We start from the raw sequence: 26,608 nt of genomic DNA on the forward strand, positions 1-26,608 counted from the left end.
GTTCTCTTTGTTGAACTGAGTCAAAGATGTTTGAAAGTAGCCTTGGGTTGTTGAACTATTGGAACTGTTGCCAAAGGGAGTGGCTGAAGCAAAGTCAAACAAATCTTTGAGCAAAGCAAAATACAGAGCTATAAAGAGAGCATGGGCCATTGGGCATAGTTTGGATTGCTCTGGAAATGGGCCGACTGGCCTCTATGTGCTTAAATATACGTAATTTGTGATTATTCTTTTTGTATCTGTTTTCATCTTCCATGTGAGGTCCTTGTGTTAGCACTTGGGGAATCATGGGTGCACTTATTATCTCTTTGTAGTGGCTTTTCTAGTGAACTCTGCTGTACAGAGTTACCAAACACGTACCCTGCCTAATGTTTGCATTAATATTCTCAAATATCAACTGCCAGCTTACAGTGGCTCAGAAAGGAAGAAATTATTTTCTGTAGCCATTTTTAGAATTTATGGACAGATTTTCTTAGATACTTCCCCCACCTTCCCGCATGCCTGTCTTTTAAAAGATTCAGAAACTTGTGAAAAAATGCAGCAGATTTAGAAATTTCTGTAAGTAACAATTTAGCAGTAAATCTAATGGGCAGAATTCAGTGCAACGCACTCAAACTGAAGTTTTGTGGGGAAAAGGCCTTTGAATTGGTGGAGGGAAGCAAGTGGGAAGGATCGCCAAGTAGGGAAATTAAGGTGGTTTAAAAGGCTGGCGGGGAAGTGGCGAAAGTGCATGAATGTAGCAAGAACTTAATTGAGATAGTTAAGGCTGTTGAAGTTAATTTGCTTGCTGGTGAACAAGATTAAACGTGCCTTTGGCAATTAAGCAAAAGGTGAGCGGGGTCATGGACCATCAGGTCCCCAACAGGTGAAAATTAGTGGTGTTGAACTGGGGCGGTGCAAGAGCAGCCACTCAGCTGTCTTTCTCAGAAGGATGGAGGAAGTTTGTAATGGAATGAGGGGCACAATTCTGAATGGGGAGGGCCTGCCTGATGTAACAGTCTAAGTGGCACAGCTCAGAATATGGGTCAGCAAGCTGTGACTTTTTTTCTGACAACTAAAACTCAGATCAACACAACCCCTTTAACATTGGAACCTGGGTTGTGAAATATATGATAACAGAAAAATGATCCATCAGTAGTAGAACTTTAATTTGTGTAATATAAACACTCATTTTATTATGAGCAATCTTACAGTACCCTGGAATGGGATAAGGACAATGGTGTTTTATCAATGATCAGTTGAACTCAGCCTTCGTGATTTTGTTTAATGAAGATAAGAATATTGCACATATGAGCAGAGCAGCTGAAGGCAAGATCTGTAGGCACCTAAGGCAATGTTATCATTGAGATTAGCAAACAGGTTGGTCCTCAGCACGTAATTGGACTGGCCACACATATCACTTTCCCTAATTGGCTGGCTCCATTGATTGTGGTTGGCTGGCTTCTTCCCACCCACTTGAGTATCCTGCTGGCATCTGGGTCAGCTGGCAGAAGCCTATTCTCTTGGACTAAAATCACTTCAGTATTGCTAGAAAGGGGTACTTAATACACAGCAAGCCATAAATGTATAAAGAACGTAATAGCACAGTGAATTTTCAACAGTGCACAGTACAATTGGACTGCAAATCTGTATTTAGCCTTTGACACTCTTGATTACCTGTTAGTGTTGGGCTATTGTCATTCCACCTATCTACTCACTGCCTGCACACCTCGCTGCACTTCACCTGATGAAGAAGCAGTGCTCCGAAAGCTTGTTATTGCAGATAAACCTGTTGGACTATAACCTGGTGTTGTGTGACCTCTTGTCTTTGTAGATGAAATCTAATTCTCTTACAGACATCATTTGTTCATCTAAGCTTCACCTTCCTTAAACTGTAACCTGTGTAAAATTTCACCTCCTGTTTTCCATATTAACACACACTTAACCCGTGCTGACCTACACTCCCTATCCAAATGCATTGATTTCAAATATTATGGTTCAAATTCAAAATGGGTGGCACGGTAGCATAGTGGTTAGCACTGCTGCTTCACAGCGCCAGGCGCCTGGGTTCGATTCCTGGCTTGGGTCACTGTCTGTGTGGAGTTTGCACGTTCTCCCCATGTCTGCATGGGTTTCCTCCGGGTGTTCCGGTTTTTTCCCACATTCTGAAAGTCGTGCTGGTTAGATGCGTTGACCTGAACAAACGCTGGACTGTGGTGACTCAGGGAATTTCATAATAACTTCATTATAGTGTTAATGTGAGCTTTAAATGTGACTAATAAATAAACTTTTAAGTTAGAAACTCCGGAGTGTTTAATGAAGCCCAGCTGAATCATAAGTTTTGCATTTTGAATTTGACTAGGATAAGCATGAAGTGTTTCACTAGGGAGCTTTTATCAAACAAAGTTTCTTTAAGAATATAGTTAGCATGTTTAGTAAGAAAGTTAGCAAGAACTTTTATCAATTACAAACACGAAACAAACAGTCATGATAATGTATAACCCTTAATGAATACATGTAAGATGTCCCAATCAAAAACAAAACTTCCCATAGACAAAAGACCCTTTTCACAGGTTTAACATAGCGCAGACTAATGCTCACACGGTATTGGAATCAAGGCTTTTAGTTGAATTCTGGGATCAAATGCTGTTGAGACTCAGAACACTTTGAAAACAAGAGTATGGAGTATAATGTTGGCAAGTGTGAGGTTATCTACTTTGGAAAGAATAATAGTAAAATGGACTATTATTTAAATGGTGAAAAATTATAACATGCTACCGTGCAGAGGGACCTGAGAGTCCTTGTGCATGAATTGCAAAAACTCAATTTGCAGGTGCAGCAGGTGATCAAGAAGGCAAATGGAATGTTGGCCTTTGTCGCGAGGGGGATGGAGTATAAAAGCAGGGAGATCTTGCTGCAATTGTACAAGGTACTGGTGAGGCCGCAACTCGAGTACTATGTGCAATTTTGGTCCTCTTATTTGCGAAAGGATATATTGACCTTGGAGGGAGTACAGAGAAGGTTCACCAGGTTGATATTGGAGATGAGGGGGTTAGCTTATGAGAAGCGATTGAGTAGATTGGCCTTGTACTCATTGGAGTTTAAAAGGCTGAGGGGGGAGTCTTATAGAGGTATATAAGATAATGAAGGGGCTAGACAGGGTAGAGGCAGCGAGATTATTTCCACTTAGAAAGGAAACAAGCGCAAGAGGGCATAGCCTCAAAATAAGGGGGAGTCAATTTAGAACAGAGTTGAGGAGGAACTTCTTCTCTCAGAGGGTAGTGAATCTTTGGAATTCTGTGTCCATTGAAGCAGTGGAGGCTACTTCGTTAAATGTGTTTAAGTCACAGGTAGATAGATTTCTGATCAATAAGGGAATTAAGGGTTATGGGGAGCAGACCGGTAAGTGGAACTGAGCCACTATTAGATCAGTCATGATCTTATTGAATGGCGGGGCAGGCTCGAGGGGCTAGATAGCCTACTCTGCTCTGTTTCTTATATTCTTAACAGCTTCCTAAAACACCAGAGAGACTTTGGACAGCCCCCAACAACAGATTTTCACCCTTTAGGAAAACAAGTTCTTGTTCTCAGCTAACCAACAGAATTTTCAAAACAATGGAGAGAGGGAAAACGCTTCTTTTTAGTTTGTTGTCCCTTCTAAAACTAAAACCTCAAACCTATAGCTCCAAATGGAAACTGAAAATGAAATCCGTGTCACCTGAGCTGCCCACAGAATTTCTTTCCTTCCTCCTAACAATGACATCACCCAAGGCTGTGAGCATAATTTAAGAAAAAAAACTCATCATCTTCATATCTCTGTGCCTTTGCTCAACCTAGTACTTTAACCTCCTCCACTACAGAGACAGAGCAATCAACGGTCTCAGATGTGTTTTTTTATTCTTCTGTTTTTCTTTTGTTTACTTTATTCCAATCCAATCAGGTCAAATTAAAGCCAACTCAGAGTCCCAACAAGTTGGGACATTCCCGATCCAAGCTGACAAAGAACAACCCAGCACGGGAAACAGGCCCTTCGGCCCAACGAGCCCGTGCCGCCGCATCACCCTACACCTATTCTACCCTGCATGTCTACAAATGGAACCCCTAACTTAGCCAGATTCAGGGGAGAATAGTGTCAATTTAGTAAAACCAATCAGCCTAAGAGCACATCTTTGGGGTGTGGGAGGAAACCGGAGCGCCCGGAGGAAACCCACGCAACCACAGGGAGAATGCGCAAACTCCCACAGACGCAGGCCCAAATCCATGTATCTACACAGCTAGCAGTGCTAGTCACCAAGCTGTTGCGGTGCCCGTCTACCGGTCCAGGATCAAGCACACACACCGACACGAAGTACTAGGCCACTCCCGGAACTTCCAAGAGCAGCCCACGCACGACCCACCATGTGCATGCCCCTCGTTTGACACGAGGTGGACCTCCACCTGCGGAATAAAACAAGACAGGGCTCTCACCACCTGTCTTGGGCTTGATCTACATGATCCAAGCTGATTGGAGTAGGTGTAGCTCCTCCCCCAAGGCTTGATCTAATGTGCATCTTAGCCAAAAGGCCGAGATGCCACTTTAAAAAATTGCTTCAAGTGAAGCTGAAACGTAACCTAATGACTTCAATCAAGTGCAGCATGTCGATACTACACTTGATCTTAGCCAAAAGGCCGAGAAGCGTAGGATAGTAAATTCAACTTTTACCATGATATATAATTACCACCACTGCTTTAGCACACCCTAGTATCAAATCTGAAACCGTCTTGGCCTGCCTGACTTCATGCTGCACCCGTCACCACATGTTGTCATTCTTTGAATCAAGAGAACAGTAATTAAGGTAATACTCAGTGATTGCAGTGGGGAAGGCGGGAGCATTTTACGGTTAAATAACTCTATTTTGGAATTTTATCTACCTTTTTAATCCAAGGTTAGTGCTAAATGTTAATCAATTATTAAACATAGTTTCCATGAAAAGCGTAACAGGAATGCAAAATGTAACCAATTAGAATCTAAATATGCTGAACCAGTTGCAACATTCATAACTTGGGAATATTCTGTTCTTGTTCTCTTTGGTGATAGAAAACTGAAATTGGATTGATGGAATACTGAGTTCCTAACATAGCATGAGCTATAATGAGATTTTCTGTGTAGTCAGGGGTGCAGATATAAAATATTAAAATATACTTGTTCTAAAAATGGTTGCATTATAGGAAGTGAGCACAAAAAATGAAATTAACTGCTTAAATCCTTCCCAGTGCTTACTGGAAAAGTAGAATCATAGAATCCTAGAGTGCAGAAGGAGGCCATTCATGCCATCGAGACTGCACTGACCACAATCCCTCACAGCCCTATTCTCTCATAACCCCAATGCATTCATCCTAGCAAGTTCCCCTGACACGGGCAATTTAGCATGGCCAATCCACATAACTCGCACATCTTTGGACTTTAGTAGCTCTCACAATTTCTTAATATGCCGTATAAAATGAATATACATTTTTAAATAATAATTTCATCAATATGAAATAAGTTTGGGCATTTTTTAAATTGTGTTGTTCTCACAGTCTAAAAATGCTGTAATTCAACATTACATTGTCTACATCAGAGAGGCTTGAGAACAGCCTCTGTGGGAAATAGAAAAATGTCAGATTGGTGCAGTATGAGGGTCCTGGTCCAAAGTTCAGAGTATAAAGGAAGCTGCATTCTACATCTATCCATGTTACTCTCTGAACTGGAATTCCTTGGTATTGATACTGGGAATGCAGGATTAATCAGTCCCTGCATTAATGTTCCTCACTATAAACAGTGACAAAAAAAAGTAACTGCTTTGGAGCTAATGTATTAATTCTATTTCAAGTTTTCGTAACTTAACCATAACTCCTAATACTTCTGCTGCTGCCTGTTGGAAATGTTTTATTCCTTTTCCCAAGATGATGAACAAAATATTGGCTGTGAATTTGCAGTCACATATCTTATGTGCTTTCAATTTGGAATAATACTTAGGAGGCTGTTGGTTTTGTTATGGAAACAGTATAGCTATAATATAGAGGGAGTTAGGTTTAGAGTGAGATTCTGTAGGTCATCAGCATCAATAGAAATGTATTCCATCAGAATTTCATGTTGACATATCCATCATTTTACCATTACCATCAGTGGAGTGGGGGAGTATGCCAGGGACAGCAGCAGGTGTATTTGAAAATGAGGTAATGCTACAATACAGCACTATAAGAAAAATGAACAGCAAATGCAGCATGCTTTAATTTCAGAGCCAAACAATCCCAAATGCAAATGATCAGGTCAGAATTTGTAATCATGAAAGTTGTTTAATTGTTCACAGCCAAGTGCGAGAGAGTGGCTTTATGAAGAGGAGGGAGAAAACAGGATACTACAGTTTTACATCAGTTGTGACAGAATTACTGGAGTATGTAATCAGAGACAAGAGAAAGGAGGCATTTGGACAAGAATGAGATCAGAGATTCAGCATGTATTTGTGAAGGATATGTAATGTTTGACTAATCTTGCTTAATTTTTTGAGGAAACCACTGGCATAATGGATATGTGTATTATCAGTATGGACTTCCAGAAGGAACTTTGCTGAATGAGTGTAAGGACAGTTGATATTCTCTAACTAACTGGATGTGATCAGCAGTCTTCTCCAAAGATTTTGTATTGAGGCTCAGTGTTTTATGATACAAGTTAATAATTTGAAAAAGGAATGGAGTCTATAGATTAAACTAATTTCAGAGGCATTGAGTTGCATAGACAGAAATAGAGCCAATTGGCAGACTGAGTAGGCAAACCTGGCGTTTGGAATTATGTTTGAGGATCTGAGAAAGACAAATTAGAATATATTTTAATTGTTAGATACAAAGGTTCTGGGAAAGTGAAAGGATTTGAGTGTTCTTGTACATTAATCACTTAAAACTCATTCACTGTTAATAACTACAAAATGTAGTCTTGACCTTTGATGGCAATGCAGCCCAGATACAACTGAATGGTATAAGCCTTAAAGGTCTCGATTATGAGGACAGTTTGCATAAACTTGGATGAAAGTCACAACTTGAAACATTCATTCTGTTTCCGCAGATGTTTCCAGGTCAACTGAACATAGCAAGCATTTTCTGCTTGTTTTCCTGATTTTTAACATCCGCAGTACCTTGACTTGTGACTTTGGGTGTTTAAGGTTGAAGTATGATCTATTCAAAATCTTTTAAAATTATGAAATGGTTTGATAGGATAGGTATAAAGAAATTACTTCCCTTGGTGGGGGCATCCAGGCAATGGGATTTTTAAAAATTAGAACGACATTTAGAACCGACGTCCAGAAGAACTTATCATAAGAAGGTAATGGAAAATTGGAATTCTGTCCCCAACAGATTGCGTGATGGATCAGTTACATTTTTAAGAAACACGGAGCCAAGATGAGTAAGTGGAGTTGAGTTATATAGTAGTTGTGATCTAATTGAATGGTTTAAAAAAAAGCTTGAGATACTGAAGGGCCTTGTTGGGATAGACTGATCTTGATAAATCCAGTTAATTGAATTTTGTTGCACACACTGGAACTCTGCAGGTTGTTACCACTAGGTTGTGCTATAAACATTAACAACTCATCTTCAGTTTTGAACCATTTAATATGAGAAAATTATTTTTGTACAATTTTATTGTAGTAGAATAAATGGTATTAAATTGATGTACTTGGTGTAAAGAAAGGACATTTATATTTGTTATCTGAAATGCAGCATAAACATGGCTGAATGTATTGCTCATCTTGAGTTACTCTGAGAAGGTGGTGGGTTGTTTTGAACTGTTGAAATCCTGGAAGTAATGGTGTTAGGTCAGAGATTCCAGAATATTAGCCTAATGATGGTGAAGAATCCTCTACATGCCCGGTCAAGATAGATGTTCTTTGACTTGGAGTGGAATTTGGAAGTGATGACTGTGCTTGTTCTTGCTGGTAGTTATTTTATTGAACTAAATATCCCTATGAATACCTGTAAAATCAAATTTAAGACACACCACATATAGGATGTTTTGAATATAAATAGAAGCATAAATGGTTAATTCGTGCTCATTAAAATTCCTCCTCATTGGACGAAACACTGAAACAGTAAATGGTGAAATAGATGTGGTTTGTTGGTACATGATATGGGAATTCTTTGGGAGCACGTCTGCTGTTCCAAAGCTTTAGTGTCATGATCTGTTTTCAATTCATTTTTTGGAAATACAGTTTCTAAAACAAACCCAGCAGTGACTGTTTTAAAGACTAATAATGTTGCCACAAACTTGGAGTATCTTGTTTTTCCAACTTCAACCTTTACATACAGTACAACAGTGACTACATTTCAAGAGTACTTAATTTTGGCGTCTTGTACATCCCCAATTAATGCTCCTTCATTAATGGTGGTGCCTTTGGTTGCTTAGGTCCCAAGGTCTGGCATTCCCTTCTGATACTTTTCCGACCCTCTCTCTTGCTTTCCTGCTTTAAGACAGTCCAACTCTGTGGACAAGCTTCTGGTCATCTGATGTAATACCTCTATGTAGCTCAATGTCATATTTTGTTTTATAATGTTCCTGTGAAGTGTCTTGGATCTTTATGTTAAGGATGCTGGCAAGTTGTTGCAAAGTGCTTTGGGTTGTCCAGAAGTTGTATGAGGTGTAATGTAAGTGCAGGTCTTTTCTCCATGAACCACTTGGTACTAAAATTACTCCCTTGGAAGTTTTTGTCAGAAAATTCTATAAATGTCTTTAGTACAGAAATTAAATACTGCTACATAACAATTTCTGAGCCTCCAACTTCTATGTTTTTCTTATAATTGACGGCAGATTATAGGCTGTTGAATGGAATTCTCACCCCTTTTGTGAGGACAAATAGCAAGAAAAAAATCCAGTAGTGCAAGTTAAAGGGGACATAATACAGTATAATTTCATGCAATGCTTTAGTCACGTGGTGGGCCATGCACCCCTTGCATGCTTAATGTCGCTTCATATGAATGTGTATGAGAGTTCAACAGTCCAGTTTCTGGTAGGAAGGGTAGTGAGAAAAAAAACTTTGCATCAGAGACCTAGGAAATGGAAAGGGAAAAGATAAAAAGAGACTTTTCTGCACTCTGCTTCCTCAATTCTGTTTTTCCAAAGACTCCTTGATTTAATACATGAGTCCAATTGCTCATGTAAGCAATAATACAATACAATAATAAAACAATAATACAAAACCTAAGATCCAAAGGTGAGCCCAGCTTCACATAATCTAAAGATAACAAACTTTATTATTCACTGTTGAGACTACATGCAATGAATCATAAGGATTAAATTGTTGTAAACAAAGGGTAAGATGTTGAGTTGCTCAACCATAAGAGTCAGGAGGGAATTAGCTTTAATTCCTGGTCACGTATAGATTCAGAATCCTTGAGTTTAAAAGGTAATCGGCTCTATGTGCCTCCAACTGGGGTGGCTGGGTGGGGGAATGATGACGTGTTGTGTTTGCCTAAAACAGAACAGGAGATACAACATAGGTTGAAATAGCATAAGGGAATGGTCTTTGATTTGATACACAGATGCAATTGCTCATAAAAGTACAAGCATATCAAACAATCAACTAGATACCATAATGCAAACTCATTTTAGTTTTATGATTTTTACAAGTCTAACCAGTCAAAAAAATCAAAGTACCAAAGGTGAGCCTGGCTTCACATCTGAAGATAACAAACTTCAGTTGATATCAAAATAATTATATTCATTGTTTATTCAACTTTGAGATTACGTGTAATGGCTCATAGGGATTAAACTGCTATAAACAAAGCATTTAAGCAAGTATTCCAATACTAAATTTTACCTTTGTTACATGTTATGGCTGTTCTAACTGTTGGAAATAATACATTCTTAATTTGGTTCAATGGAAGGATTAATACAAGCTTTTCTAGATAAAGTCAATGTGAATCATAAATTTAATACTGTCCTGAACATCTTGTACATAATCAAACTTATACATTGAGTGAACATCTTTCCTTGCTTGATTATGCTATGTAACAAAACAGAAATGTATAATTTTACTTACGAAAGAACAGGAAACAGTGTGTGGATTGAAATAACATATGGGAGTGGTAGGATGGCCACTTCAGAACATAGTATTTCCAGCTCCTATTTCCAGACTGATTCATTCTCACTATGGGAGTGTTTGGTTGTGGATTGGTCTTCTGTCTCTATGGAGGTCACAGCCTTTAATTTACTAATTAATTTACTAAAAGGTATCTTTGCAATTATACATCAAACACTGTGGAGTTAATTAAGTGATATAAAAAAAACAAAAGTATGTAGTTTCTTTGGGGAGGAGGGGGTGACGTCTCAATACCTGGTATGTGGAGTTGAAGTGCAGAGCAGCCATGATCTAATTGGATAATGAAATGGCCTTGAGGAAGTAAATAAGCTCCTGTTCCTTTACGCCTGTAACTTTTGCTGAAAAATGAACATTCCGTCAACTTGCTTTCTAAACTTGCAGTAAAATAGCTGTTATGTGGGCGAGATACTGGAATTCTGCCAGTGCCTGCCATGCATGAGGTCAATCCTTCCGAAAGAGGTTCAAAGAAAAATCTGGGAGATTTCATATTCTGTGTGTCATTTATTGCTTTTAGCTCAAATTGTTTATTTTAAAAAGGAAGCTGTTAACTTAGAACAGTTAAGTTGGTCTGAAAGGATTTTTTCCCCTTCTGTAAACACAAATAACTATTTGCAGTTATTTGTTAAGTGATGGGAGGAGGAAATTCCATTGTTGTCTGACTGATTTTAATCGTGTTTTGGCTCCAAAAATAAAGAACATAATTATGTGATTAATACCTTGCTGCATTCAATTTTCAGTACAGTGTACTTGCTTGAAGGATCATTTAACTTTTTTTTATCAGAACTGCCTTCTCAATACTGATGTCGCCGAATATTGTTCTCATAGCCTGATATAAAATGTTCTATTTTCAGTGCAAATTTTGGGCTTGTTTTTCTTCCTGATTTGAACCCTTCAACACTTGTCACTTAGTAACTATCATAAAGTGCTTCCAGATAATGTTTTGTCTGCATTTTATATAAGCAAGCTGTACATTTGTGCTGAACATTGTGCATCAAGCACGTTCTGGGCAAATGCATCACAGGTGAGAGACAGCATCAACTCTCCACAAACTGCATCAAGTACTGCTTCGTGAAGTATAACATCTTGATTATTCGTTGATGGGCTCCCTGCAGTTATGAACCATAACTCTTGGATCATCTGAGACCTTATTGCAGTAAAGTAACGTTTCCATAAATTCACTGCGTGGGATTGGCAATTTAATACCAAATTGCAGCATATGTTTTTGTCCTGAATCTTTAAGATGTTTTGCCAAATTTTATTTCACTTAGGACCAAAAACAAATGTAATATTTTATCCCATCGGTTTGGGAAACATGCCCAACCTTCATTGGGCATGAAGAGAAGCACTGTAGAAGGGAGTGGCAAGATGGCCACTCACAGCACTTCAGAGTATTTCCTGCTCCTGAGCAAGACTCCATTAGTTTTGATATTGTTCATATAATGTGCTGACCTAAATTGGACATACAATTGATAAAGATTTAATATACTTTCCTTTCCTGTGGTGACATCTTCTGTTTTTTTTTTATTCCTTGTGGGACAGTTATACCCAAAGCATAAGGCTGAGATATTTTAAACATGAAATGTCTTATAACGTGTTGGCATATGGCGTATGGTCTGTGGAGCTGAGTGGCTATTGTGGGTGTGATCCATTCACATTCCACCAAGTGGTAGTCAGTTGGCCTTTGAGCAGGAGCATAATAGAGGATTAATGTTTGCAGTACTGTTTTCAATTGAAGTCAGTGATGAGGGAAACCAAGGAAGGAGACCACTATTCAAAAAAGTTTTTCCTTCATTCCAATCCAGCTATTTAAACTGTCAAGCTATTTAAACTGTTTTTTCTTTGACTTCTATCCCACATGCCAGGATACTATGAACAACATAGTAGCAAAACCTCAAGTTCAATCCCTGAAATGTGAAATTAGACATCAATAGCATCATCATTTCTGTCCAATTAAAGTTGGTCTCATTGGACTTGGGAGGGAAAAGTAAAATCATATTATTATGATCATTATCCAGTGACCAGTTGTGCAATGTGTTTTATGTGGACATTGGGTGAGGACACAAATAGTTGTCCGATCCCCATTTTTTAAAAACGTTCAGACTTGAAAATGAAGGGTTAGAACTTGAAGGCAAAATGCACCTGACTTTTGAGAGAGCAGAAGTGAAAATTTGAATCAGCCAAAAGAGATTTTAACTTTACATCCTATATGTTTTTGATGAAAACTACATTACAGTTAAATAGAAGTGATCAAACCTCATCCTGTTTTGATGGTTCTCCTTTCTCAGTTATTGGAAGGCTGGTGGTTTCCCTTGCTTGGGTTTAACTACTTTTTAATGTGAAGTTTAAATTATAACAATTCTTCAGTTTATTTATGTTCAGTCAGGCTTTAGCCAGACGAGAAATAAATTAAACTAACCATTGACACCAATTATTTCAAAATTTGATATCTTACAAGTAGATTAGATCTAGACTAGACATTTAAAGCCTGTTTCTACATTTTTTTTTGTTTAGTCAAGATATTGGTTCCTGTTTTCAGGTGAATAGTTCAAGGTGTCATGTGCTTTCACGATAATATTTTAATAACCTTTTTATTTTCTAAATGTGCCATTAATTAATTTCCTTCACCATCCTTTCTGCTTTCATACTGGGCCTATTGTTGCAAGTTGGGGGCTATTAATGTGTTTTGTGATCTGGCTCTTTGTTTGGTTTAATCAAATCTCATTAACCGCCATGTTTTTTCCCTAATTATTTCAAAAGAAGCCACCTAAACTGGTGGTCTGTCAGCTTCCCAAGCAATAGCAACAGATTTATCTCCAGAGTCCTAAAAAATATCATCAAGTTACACAGTTATAGCTTAAAAATACTCACTGATACTAAAACTTAGAACTTAGTACCAAGAAGGTGAAGATGTAATTTAACTACTGGCTCTACCTCTCCTTCTGGTAACTATCTAAGATTAAACTGAACTGTTTGCAACCTTGGTAACAAGTAGAGTGAGTAAATAGGAATGTTGTAGTAGCGAAAAACATGTTTGACCTTGAAGGAAGGTTCTGGCTACATTCCTTTGCCATCACTAAGATTGCCTATTTCCATCTCCGTAACTTTGCTCTGCTTTAGCTCATCTGCTGAAATCCTTATTTATGACTCTGTTACCTTTAGCCTCAACTATTTCAATGGATCTTCCACTTTTGACAGTCTGTAAACTGGAAGTCACCCAAAACTCTGCTAGTATCTGATGGTAGTCATGATGTGGGTATGCCGGCGTTGGACTGGCGTAAACACAGTAAAAAGTCTGACAACACCAGGTTTTAGTCCAACTGATTTATTTGATAGTAAACGCACAAGCTTTCGGGGTTAGTCCCTTCGTCAGGTGAATGGAGAGTTCTGGCCTCAGACAGAGCATATAAAGCACAGACTGTTTAGAGATTACTGATTAGAATGCGAATCCTTACACCTAACCTGCTGTTCAAGACCTGAAGTGGCTGACAATGTGAGTGGAAGGAGCACTGATCACAGGTTACAGAGATGTGTATTGTCTCCAGACAGTACAGTAAGTGAGGTTTTGCAAACCCAGGCAAGTCACGGGGGTTACAGATAGTGCGACATGAACCCAAGATCCCTGTTGAGACCGTCCTCATGTGTGCGGAACTTGGCTATCAGTCTCTGTTCAGCGACTCTGCGCTGTCGTGTGTCGTGAAGGCCGCCTTGGAGAATGCTTACCCGAAGGTCAGAGGCTGAATGCCCATGACCACTGAAGTGTTCGCCAACAGGAAGGGAACAGTCTTGCCTGGTGATTGTCGAGCGATGTTCATTCATCCGTTGTCGTAGCGTCTGCATGGTCTCCCCAATGTACCATGCTTCGGGACATCCTTTCTTGCAACGTATCAGGTAGACAATGTTGGCCGAGTTGCAAGAGTATTTACCATGTACCTGGTGGATGGAATTCTCACGTGTGATGATGGTATCCATGTCGATGATCCGGCATGTCTTGCAGAGGTTGCTGTGGCAGGGTTGTGTGGTATTGTGGTCACTGTTCTCCTGAAGGCTGGGTAGTTTGCTGCGAACAATGGTCTGTTTGAGGTTGTGTGGTTGTCTGAAGGCAAGAAGTGGGGGTGTGGGGATAGCCCTGGCGAGATGTTCGTCTTCATCAATGATATGTTGAAGACTCCGGAGAAGATGTCGTAGCTTCTCCGCTCCGGGGAAGTACTGGACGACGAAGGGTACTCTGTCCACTGTGTCCCGTGTTTGCCTTCTGAGGAGATCGGTGCGGATTGTGGCGCATCGGAACTGCCGATCTATGAGTCGAGCACCATATCCTGTTCTTATGAGGGCATCTTTCAGGGTCTGGAGGTGTCTGTCACGATCCTCCTCATCTGAGCAAATCTTGTGTATACGGAGGGCTTGTCCATAGGAAATGGCTTCTTTAACATGTTTAGGGTGGAAACTGGAGAAGTGGAACATTGTGAGATTGTCTGTGGGCTTGCGGTACAGTGAGGTGCTGAGGTGACCAGACTTAATGGAGATGCGTGTGTCCAAGAATGCAACTGATTCTGGGGAATAGTCCATGGTGAGTTTGATGGTAGGGTGCAATTTGTTGATGCGCCACAGCAAAAAACTGCACCGATCTCCTCAGAAGGCAAACACGGGACACAGTGGACAGAGTACCCTTCGTCGTCCAGTACTTCCCCGGAGCGGAGAAGCTACGACATCTTCTCCGGAGTCTTCAACATATCATTGATGAAGACGAACATCTCGCCAGGGCTATCCCCACACCCCCACTTCTTGCCTTCAGACAACCACACAACCTCAAACAGACCATTGTTCGCAGCAAACTACCCAGCCTTCAGGAGAACAGTGACCACAATACCACACAACCCTGCCACAGCAACCTCTGCAAGACATGCCGGATCATCGACATGGATACCATCATCACACGTGAGAATTCCATCCACCAGGTACATGGTAAATACTCTTGCAACTCGGCCAACATTGTCTACCTGATACGTTGCAAGAAAGGATGTCCCGAAGCATGGTACATTGGGGAGACCATGCAGACGCTACGACAACGGATGAATGAACATCGCTCGACAATCACCAGGCAAGACTGTTCCCTTCCTGTTGGCGAACACTTCAGTGGTCATGGGCATTCAGCCTCTGACCTTCGGGTAAGCATTCTCCAAGGCGGCCTTCACAACACACGACAGCGCAGAGTCGCTGAACAGAGACTGATAGCCAAGTTCCGCACACATGAGGACGGTCTCAACAGGGATCTTGGGTTCATGTCGCACTATCTGTAACCCCCGTGACTTGCCTGGGTTTGCAAAACCTCACTTACTGTACTGTCTGGAGACAATACACATCTCTGTAACCTGTGATCAGTGCTCCTTCCACTCACATTGTCAGTCACTTCAGGTCTTGAACAGCAGGTTAGGTGTAAGGATTCGCATTCTAATCAGTAATCTCTAAACAGTCTGTGCTTTATATGCTCTGTCTGAGGCCAGAACTCTCCATTCACCTGACGAAGAGGCTGTCCCCTCGAAAGCTTGTGAGAATATTATCAAATAAATAGGTTGGACTAAAACCTGGTGTTGTCAGACTTTTTACTGTGTTTACGCCAGTCCAACGCCGGCATACCCACATCTTGGTTTTCAGGTACAGGTATCATACTTGTTTTCAAATCTCTGGAGGTTCTCATCCCTTCTTATTTCTGCAATCACTGTATGTATTACTCTAACTCTGGCCTCTTCAGTATTTCCGATTCTAATTGCTGGACCTTCAGTTGTCTAGGCCCTTAGCTCTGGAATTCCCCACTTATTCCTTTCTCCAACTTTACCTCTCTTTTCTCCTTTAAGGTATTGTTCAGATTTGAACTTTAAGCAAGCTTTTGGCCACCTACCTGAGCATCATCACATGCTACATGGTGTCTAACTTTGCTTTATAACACATCTGTGAAGTGCCTTGTGATGTTTTATCATGTTTAATATGCTGTATAAATAATTGATTGACATTGGAACAATTGGAGCAATGGATTTAGAGTGAAATAAAAGCAAAATATTGCAGGTGCTGGGTATCTGAAATAAGTAAAAAGTCTGACAACACCAGGTTTTAGTCCAACCTATTTATTTGATAATATACTCACAAGCTTTCGGGGTTAGCCCCTTCGTCAGGTGAATGGAGAGTTCTGGCCTCAGACAGAGCATATAAAGCACAGACAGTTTAGAGATTACTGATTAGAATGCGAATCCTTACACCTAACCTGCTGTTCAAGACCAGAACTCTCCATTCACCTGACGAAGGGGCTAACCCCGAAAGCTTGTGAGTATATTATCAAATAAATAGGTTGGACTAAAACCTGGTGTTGTCAGACTTTATACTGTGTTTACGCCAGTCCAACGCCGGCATACCCACATCATATCTGAAATAAGAACAAAGTGCTGGAAAAATTCAGCAAGTATGCCAGCATCTATAGACATAGCAATGGAGTTAACATTTCAAATCCAATGTGGATCTCTATCATTGTATCCTAGTTAATATCAGGTGCTTTTCTTATCCTTAATGGTGCTTCACTTAATCACCAACTTTCTCCTGTTGGGAGTGGTGTGGCTGGTAAATCCTATAATGGAACAGTGGATGAATTCATGTGCAGTATAGTATGGATTTTGTAGTGCAGGAGCTGTTACTCCAGAATCTATTTAATAAGTAATTTCAGGTTCAAGGCGGCCCAGTGAATTTAAAAAGAATGTGAAGGAACAGGGAGCTTTGCGGCCCAGCAAGCTTAAAAAGTGCACAAAGAGAAAAAGTAGGTGGTAGACATGGTGAATTTTTAAGGCAAATGGATTGGTCTGTGGCTACAAAATAAATGAACACACAATAAAGATATTAGGGCAAGTGACATGTTGAGGTGCGGAGTCGATGAGCACCAGTGTGTTCTGAGGCAACCACTGTGGCTTGAGGAACTTTGGCTTGGAATAGGTGAACTGAAGTATAGACACTGTGATTCACCAGGCAGATGGGCATAGGGTTATCTGATTTGGTCAGTGATTAGGGACAGGGGATTATAACTGTGAATACGGCAGAAGGTAGAAATGAAGGAGCGTCAGTCCTTGAAATTGTTCAATGTTCTTGTAGCTTATATGGATGAGAGCAGGGGTGGCAGGTGGATGAACGAACTGATCATAGCACCGGAAGGCATTCCAGTAGAGTGAGTAAATAGGAATGTTGTGGTAGTGAAAAACAGCAAAGTCAGAGTGATAGGTGCAATTCTCTGCAGCAGACTCTGAGCCCAGAAGGCCATGTTCTCTGTTGCCCAGGGTTCAGGACATCTTGACTTGCGGATAGCTATGAACGTAGTCAGATGATACAGCAGGATATAGATAGGCTGGAAAATTGGGCGGAGAAATGGCAGATGGAATTTAATCCAGATAAATGCGAGGTGATGCATTTTGGAAGAACTAATGTAGGGGGGAGCTATGCATTAAATGGCAGGGCCATCAAGAGTATAGAAACACAGAGGGACCTAGGTGTGCAAGTCCACAAATCCCTGAAGGTGGCAGCACAGGCGGAGAAGGTGGTGAAGAAGGCATATGGTATGCTTGCCTTTATAGGACCGGGTATTGAGTATAAAAGCTGGAGTCTGATGTTGCAGCTGTATAGAACGCTGGTTAGGCCACATTTGGAGTACTGCGTCCAGTTCTGGTCGCCGCACTACCAGAAGGACGTGGAGGCTTTAGAGAGAGTGCAGAGAAGGTTTACCAGGATGTTGCCTGGTATGGAGGGTCTTAGCTATGAGGAGAGATTGGATAGACTGAGGTCTTTCTCCCTGGAAAGATGGAGAATGAGGGGAGACCTAATAGAGGTGTACAAAATTCTGAAGGGTATAGATAGGGTGAATAGTGGGAAGCTTTTTCCCAGGTCGGAGGTGATGATTACGAGGGGTCATAGGCTCAAGGTGAGAGGGGCGAAGTATAACTCCAATATCAGGGGGACGTTTTTTACGCAGAGGGTGGTGGGGGCCTGGAATGCGCTGCCAAGTAGGGTGGTGGAGGCAGACACGCTGGCATTGTTTAAGAATTGCCTCGATAGACACATGAGCAGCCTGGGAATGGGGGGATACAAATGAATGGTCTAGTTGGACCAATGTGTGGCACGGGCTTGGAGGGGCGGAGGGCCGAAGGGCCTGTTTCCTGTGCTGTACTGTTCTTTGTTCTTTGCCTGGGACTGAAAAGAAAGCAGAGGAGGGGGAAGGATCTAATGTGTGGTCCACGTAGGCACCAGTAGTTTAGATATTACCTGAGGCACATACAAATTGATGTGGAATTAATAAGGTTAGAGAAATGACTGTGCGGCTCAAAAACTGGTGTGAGAGAAAAAAGTTTTTATTTATGGGATACTGGGGAAAGGGAGAGCTAGAATGTCTTATTATTATGAGGAAGATGCCGTGGCTTCAAGGGGATTTGGACGGACTTTGTGAGTAGGCAAGAACAAAATAGATGAAATATATATATGAAACGTGAGGTTATCCATTTTGGTCAGAGTACTTCTTAAACACAGTGATTAGAAATGTAGATATATAAAAAGGACGTGGGTATCCTAGTTAATAAGTAACTGAAAGCTAACACGCAGGTGTCAGCAAGGAACTTGGAAAGCTTATGGTATGTTAACACAAGAGGGTTTCAGTACAGGAGTAGCAAAGTGTTGCTTCAATTATACATGACTTTGGTACACTGCACCTGGAGTACTTAGTGCAGTTTTAGTCTCCTTACTTTAGGAAAGATATTATTGCCATAGAGGAGGTGCAATGAAGGTTCATCAGACTTGTTTCCAGGATAGTGGGACTGTCCTATGAAGAGGGTTATGGGGGAACACACAGGAAAGTGAAGTTGAAGACATAATCAGATCAGCCATAATCTCAATGAATGGCAGAACAGATTTGTAGGACTGAATGACCACCTCCTGCTCCTAAATTTCCACCCAGTTCTCCCTTTCCCCAGTGCCCAATAAATCAAAACTAATTTCTACCAAGCTAGTTTTTGAGGCAACCAGTCATTTCTCTAATCTTATTAATTTCACATCAGTTTGAATGTGCCTCTGGTAATATCTAAGTTTTAGGTTCCTAACTGGAACCAGTATGCTCCTGTAAGTGGTTTAAAAAGAACCTCCAACTTTAATGGATAAAATTTCAAATTCTGCAATAGTTTAAATCTATGTTGGTCAAAATGTTGCACTCTTTCATTTTGGAAAATGTACTCAGTCTTTGCGTATAGATTAGTGCCTAAAAGCATGTTAGCGTCAAAGTGTACGGAATGTCAGCAGTGATACAGAAGACGTGCTTCTGCTTGTGCACCCTTGAAATATATTTTAAGGATGTTCGAGGATATTTCATGCTTGCAGGAAATAATCTACAGTAACCTAGTCAATGGTTAGTATCTCTTTATGATAAATCAAGGCTTACGATTTATCATGATGTCAGTAGTTTCTTTTTGTGAGACAGAAACCACACCCAGACGTACAGTCATCAATTTTACAGTGCACAGGGGCACTTGGTTCAGTGTGTATATGCTGCTGCAAAACATTATCTACAGTGCTGTCTACTTGGTTCCCTATCTCTACATTTTGCCATTACTATTACTTTATTTTTCAAATATTATTCCAACTCCAATGTTCTGGTTTTCTGAGGTGGCTGTAGTTTATTTTGCCCGTGCAATTAATTGGCAGATGTTTTTATTTTGGGCTTGCAACTGTGCAAAAGATGGTTTAGCTTTCTGAAATTTTGTTTTACATTTTATTTTAATTTATGTAATTTGTTTTTGGTGCTGAGGTGGCACACGTCCTAGATTGTCATCACTACTAGCTTTGAAAGTTCTGAAAGCATTTGATTTCAAATGAGCACCAATCTTAGCTTCAACTTGTACTGAGTGGATGAGGATCTGCTATATTATGCAGTGAATCAAGGAAGTGGCTTCTCAAGCCAAAAAGGAAATTAGGAGAGCCAGAAAGGGTCATGAGAAGGCCTTGGCGGGTAAGATTAAAGAGAACCGCAAGACGTTCCACAAATATGTGAAGAGTAAAAGGATGAGATGTGAAGGGATAGGACCTATAAAAGGTGAATGGAGAAAAATCTGTGTGGAACCGGTAGAAATGGCAGAGGTGCTTAATGAATACTTTGCCTCGGTATTCACGATGGAAAATGATCTGGCAGGTTTGCAGCGAACTGAAAAGATTGAGTATGTGGACGTTAAGAAAGAGGATGTGTTGGAACTTCTAAATTGCATCAAGATAGATAAGTCGCCGGGACCAGATGGGATGTACCTCAGGTTATTGTGGGAGGTGAGGGAAGAGATTGCAGAGCCTCTGGCGATGATCTTTGTGTTGCCGATGGAGACGGTAGAGGTTCCGGAGGATTGGAGGATTGTGGATGTGGTTCCTATTTTCAAGAAAGGGAACAGGGACAGCCCAGGAAATTACTGACTGGTGAGTTTGATCTCAGTGGTTGGTAAGTTGATGGAGAGGGTACTGAGGGACAGGATTTATGAACATTTAGAGAAGTTTAGTATGATCAAAAGTAGTCAGTACGGCTTTGTCAAGGTCGTGCCTTACGAGCCTGGTTGAGTTCTTTGAAAATGTGACTAAACACATTGACGAAGGAAGAGCGGTGGATGTGGTTTATGTGGACTTCAGCAACGTGTTTGATAAGGTCCCCTGTGCAAGACTACTTGAAAAAGTGAGATGGCATGGGATCCAAGGGGCTGTTGCCTTGTGGATCCAGAACTGGCTTGCCCGCAGAAGGCAGAGGGTGGTTGTTGATGAGTCTTTTTCTGCAAGGAGGTCAGTCACCAGTGGAGTGCCCCAGGGATCTGTTCTAGAACCTTGCTGTTTGTCATTTTCATAAATGACCTGGATGAGTTGGTAAGTTTGCCGACGACATGAAGGTTGGTGGTATTCTGGATAGTCTGGAGGGATGTCAGAAGTTGCAGCGAGATGTAGATAGGGTGAAAGACTGGGCGGACAAGTGGCAGATGGACTTCAACCCGGATAAATGTGTAATTGTCCATTTTGGCAGGTGTAATGGGATGAAGGAGTATCATGTCAAGGGTAGGACTCTTAACAGTGTAGAGGATCAGACGGACCTTGGGGTCCGGGTCCATAGGACTCTCAAATCGGCCTTGCAGGTGGAGGATGTGGTCAAGAAGGTGTATGGTGTACTAGCCTTCATTAATCGAGGGATTGAGTTTAGGAGTTGTGAGATAATGCTGCAACTTTATAAGACCCTTGTCAGACCCCCCTTGGAGTACTGTGCACAGTTCTGGTCCCCTCACTACAAGAAGGATATGGAAGCTACTGAAAGGGTGCAGAGGAGATTTACAAGGATGTTGCCTGGATTGGGTGGCATGTCTTATGAGGATAGGTTGAGGGAGCTCGGTCTTTTCTCCCTGGAGAGATGAAGGATGAGAGGCGACCTGATAGAGGTTTATAAGATGTTGAGAGGTATAGATAGGGTGGATTCTCGGAGGCTATTTCCCAGGGCTGAAATGGTCGCTACGAGAGGACACAGGTTTAAGATGCTGGGGAGTAGGTACAGAGGAGATGTCAGGGGTAAGTTTTTCACTTGAGTGAGTGGAATTGGCTGCCGTCGGTGGTGGTGGAGGTGAACTCGTTGGGGTCTTTTAAGAGACTTCTGGATGACTACATGGAATTTAATGGGATTGAGGGTTATAGATAGGTCTGGTAGGTGGGCTGAATTGCCTGTTTGTGCTGTAGTGTTCTATGTTCTAAGCTGTTGATCCTGATGTGGTTCTGTGCCTGTGTGTGTTGGTGTTGTTTGAAGAAAGTTGAAGCTGTATCTGTAAATGTAAGACTAATGTAGTGGAGGAAGGTGATTCTATGCCTCCACCTCGTTCTTTCATCCAGAAATATCTGACACTCCCTTCCATCATGGTATCCAATAGCCCCTTAAATAATTCTTGGACTTTTGCCTCCATTTCATTCTCCTTTATGTTATTGGCTACTTATCCTTTTTGAAGAGCTTCCTGTCATTAATTCTCAATTTGCAATTTGCTGAATTGAGTTTAATTTGAAATAGCATTGCAGATTGGCCATTTTTCTGGAAAATCTCAGCAGGTCTGACAGCATCTGTGGGGAGAGAATAAAGCCCGCATTTTGAGTCTAAGTGACCCTTTGCCCCTTGTTTCAGATTCCAGCATCTGCAGTATTTAGCTTTTATATTAATTTGCTGTTTTTCAATACTATTTGCTAACTTACTTACCTCAAAGCTGATCTCTCAGTTTCTTTCTTTCAAGGTTATAAAAGTTTATTCGGTCTTCCTCCACGACTCAGTTCTCCACTGCTTGGTATCAGTCTTCTGGCTGTCCTCTTGAGCTCTTCGCGAGGGTTGAGTATCTTCTTTATGCCATGACAATAAGAACTGTACACAGCACTCAAAGTGTGGTACTGCTGGAGCACTATACAGAAGCATGACTTAATTCAGCTATGTATTCTACTGTATAGTTCAACATTGTATTTACTTTGTTGATAGTTGCCCCATAGTGATTGGACTGTGAAAAGAAAATCTCAGCCTAGTAGGATTGCAGGCTGATGAGAAAAAAAGTGACCGAAGAAAGAGAAACTTGGCATGGAAATTTATCAATGATCCACAAGTAGCTGTTCAATAAGATAAACAATTTGCAGCAGGTTTCAGCAGGATGTAGATAGGTTGGAGACTTTGGTGGAGAAATGGTCGCTGGAATTTAATCCAGACAATGTGAGGTGATGCATTTTGGAAGGTCTAATGCACAAGGGAAGTATACAGTAAATGGCAGAACCTTTAGAAGCATTAACAGGCAGAGGAATCTAGGCGTACAGGCCCATGGTTTCCAGAAAGTGACAACACAAGTGGGTAAGGTGGTCAAGAAGGCATATGGCATGTTTGCCTTCATCGGTCAGGACATAGAGTATAAAAATTGGCAAGTCATGTTGCAGCTGTATCGAATTTTAGTTAGGTCGCATTTGGAATATCGTATACAGTTCTGGTTGCCATATCACCAGAAGGATGTGGAGACTTTGGTGAAGATACAGAAAAGATTTACTAGAATGTTGCCTGTTTTAGGGTATTAGCTATGAGGGGAGATTGGGCAAACTTAGTTTGTTTTCACTTGAAAATCAGAGGCTGAGGGGAAACCTGAGAGTTTACAAAATTAAGATGCATGAATAGAATGGATAGCTAAAGTCTTTTACTCAGGGTAGAAATGTCAATTATTAGGAGCCATAAGTTTAGGGTAAAAGGAGAAAAGTTTGAAGGAGATGTGAGAGGCAGGTTTTTTTACACATACGGTGGTAAGTGCCTGGAATGCATTCCCAGAAGAGGTGATAGAAGCAGATACAATAGCAATGTTTATTAGAGCGCTTGACAGATGACATGAATAGTAAGGGGATAGAGGGACCGTGGTGAGACAAAAAATCTCTGGTTAAGAAAGGTGTCACGTATTGGTGCAGGCTTGGTGGGCTGAAGGGCCTGTTCCTGTGCTGTACTCTTCTTTGTTCTTTGTACTGGTTTTGGTAATATTTGCAGCTTTTTCCAACAATTGAATGGAGAAATTACCAATGGAAGCAAAATGAAACAGCATTCTACTGGAAGTCTGTTGCAAACTTCTTTTTGTTTTTGTTTTGATTCATTTCCATGATTTTCTTTTTTGTTCATCCTCAAATCTTTTGTAAGTTACACACCAAATTCTGAGCAGCTGTGACCAAAAACAAAATACCTGTGTTCAGTAAGTGACTACACCTCCCTCATTGAATTTGGAGATATTTATTGTGTCAGGGCAGATCCTATCCATTTGTAATTTCCTCAGTGCATAATTAGTCTCTCAGTGCTTTTGAATTTTGTCTGGTTGTGAACAAATGACATATTTTGAGTTTTGTAAAGGAGGGAAACTAGAGAATTAATAGTCGATTAGTCTAATGCCGTATGTAAAAAGTAAGACCAAGACACCCATGAATTTGCCACATACTGAGTGTGTTCAGCATTTTGTTCATGCATAAGACTTGATTTTCCGTTTAGAAGTATGTTCCTTAAAGAATGGAACAGCTGTCCAGAAGTATTTGGCAGCCAGTAATCTGTTTCTTAACACTTGGTGTCTTGGACATGTCCATTTGGGATTGCTGAATGTCCCTTTGAGTTTCCTGTTTGATTTGATTTGATTTATTATTGTCACATGTATTAACATACAGTGAAAAGTATTGTTTCTTGCGTGCTATGCAGACAAAGCATACCATTCATAGAGAAGGAAATGAGATACTGCACAATGCAGTGTTGCAGTCATAGCTAGGGTGTAGAGAAAGATCAACATAATGTGAGGTAGGTCTATTCAAAAGCCTGACAGCAGCAGGGAAGAAGCTGTTCTTGAGTCAGTTGGTACGTGACCTCAGACTTTTGTACTTTTTTCCTGGTGGAAGAGAGAATGGGGTGCGTGGGGTTCTTAATTCTGCTGGCTGCTTTGCCGAGGCAATGGGGAGTGTAGACAGAGTCAGTGGATGGGAGGCTGGTTTGCATGGTGGATTGGGCTAATGTTTTGTGATGGGATTTAAACATTAGGATGAAAATTTTTAGGAGGATTGGGAGCCAATGTTAGTGAGGGTGGGACGTCTGTAGGATTATGAGTAGGAGACAAGCTAAACTAAGTTTCAGTCCTTGCCTCTGTGTGTTGGTAGGCCACAATGTCTACCCAAGAGAGGTGATCTGCAGTGCAGAGGCTTCCAAGTTTCACTTACAGGATGTCCCTTACAAAGTTTCTACTGACCATCTTGATATCATTTGCTCTGAAACAGTTGTCCATGGAAGCATTTTCACAGACCTCAAACAAAAAGAGATGGAACAATAAGCTCCAAATTGGAGGTGACAGCTCAGTGTCATATTATTTCCATCTGAACCAGCTGAAGATATGTGGGTAGACGTTCAAAAGTTTTGATTGCTTTTCTTTGGAAAGTGAATAAGAATTGTTTTGAACAGAATTTAAATAAGTATGTTCATACTTCGTATACATCTTTAGGGTAATTAGACTCATTGAGCCAACTGGTGTTTGCTATTATGAAGAGGGTTGTAATTAGTGCCCCAGTTTTGACCCAGTTTGCAAAGCAGTAACAAGGCAGATGTATTGTTAAATTAGCAAAAATCAATTTACTGTTGTGCCTGAAATAGACAGGGACCTCATTATACAACTTCACTTCAATTAATTAATGATATTAGGATCCCAAAGCACTTTTAGTTGATTAGCTCACCAATATGCTGAGGAAAGCCATGCTGAATTAGCTTCGCAAACTTACTGACATGACTGAAAGCAATATTTAAAGAAACACTTGGCTGCAGGCACATTTGCCATAAGGAATCTGTTGTACGTTTTAGAACATTTCCAAGTAGCTTAGAACTTGGAATTATTGTTGCTTAATTCTTTGATGGACAAACTATCAGAGGAAGAGAATCAGTAGAAATTTTTTCACCATGATAAGTAGTAGGTGGGTGCTTTGGAACTGACTGGATGAGGGGTGCTTCTTGTAAAAGACTTTATGTAGCCTACATGGCCTATAAGAGTAAGTTTCTTGGATTATGTGAGGAGCATGCTATCAGGATGCTGCACTTCACCTTGTTGATTATATGCAATCTTTTTCAGATAGACCTGTTGTATGTTGGATTAGGGGGTCACCACTTGTACCTCCCATTTGTCAGTGGCCAACTTTTTGCCAGAGCAAACCAGTGCATTATGTTCTCCATTCTAAAGCCTGAATGCGAGAACTCTTGGAACTTCCCTTGTGTATAGAGCATAAAAAAAAACTTTCTTTTAGCTATTGGGCACAAGAAGATGAACAAGCAATTTAACTTGAACACGATGGAGTTCCATTACTTCAGTGTAAAACCAATATGTGACCAATACAGAAAAATAACGCATATTTATGTCAGGTTTGCTTGCAGCCGCTTGCATCACTTTATCCATCTCTTACTTTTGCACCTATCCAGAATGTCTGCTGGGGTCAAGGAAATAACCTCTGTATATATGAACCATAGAATCCCTACAGTGCAGAAAGAGGCCATTCAGCCCATCAAGTCTGCACCAACCACAATCCCACCCTGATCCTATTCCTGTAACCCACATATTTACCCCACTAATCCCCTAACAGTAGGGTCAATTTAGCATGGCCAAGCAACCTAACCCACACATAATTGGATTGTGGGAGGAAACCAGAGCACCCGGAGGAAACCCATAAAGACACGGAGAGAATGTGCAAACTCCATGCAGACTGTGACCCAAGGCCAGAATTGTATCTGCGTCCCTGGCGTTGAGAGGCAGGAGTACTAACCACTGTGCCACAATGCTACCCCAAATGCAAATACTTATGGCATCCAATTTAAGTTCTCCAAATCTGAATAATGCAGGTGCATTCATAGCTACCTTGCCCTTCAGAAGTCTGACTGTAATCTGTGTGTGGTTCCATAGCAAACAAACTCAGTTGGAAATAATACGTCATGTAAATAAGTT

At 40.8% G+C, this 26,608-nt stretch overlaps 1 protein-coding gene and 1 pseudogene across 7 annotated transcripts in view; one reads left to right on the top strand and one right to left on the bottom strand.

Moving 5' to 3' along the window:
* The window catches only part of LOC145351783 (rap guanine nucleotide exchange factor 6-like), a 360,268-nt gene that overhangs the window by 61,315 nt on the left and 272,345 nt on the right, over positions 1-26,608 (top strand). The gene's annotated exons all lie outside the window — the stretch shown is intronic.
* Positions 4,516-4,656, bottom strand: LOC145352057 (U2 spliceosomal RNA; annotated as a pseudogene).

This window comes from Carcharhinus amblyrhynchos, chromosome 13 (genome assembly GCF_965287045.1).
Source record: "Carcharhinus amblyrhynchos chromosome 13, sCarAmb.v2.hapA, whole genome shotgun sequence".
NCBI lineage: Eukaryota > Metazoa > Chordata > Chondrichthyes > Carcharhiniformes > Carcharhinidae > Carcharhinus > Carcharhinus amblyrhynchos.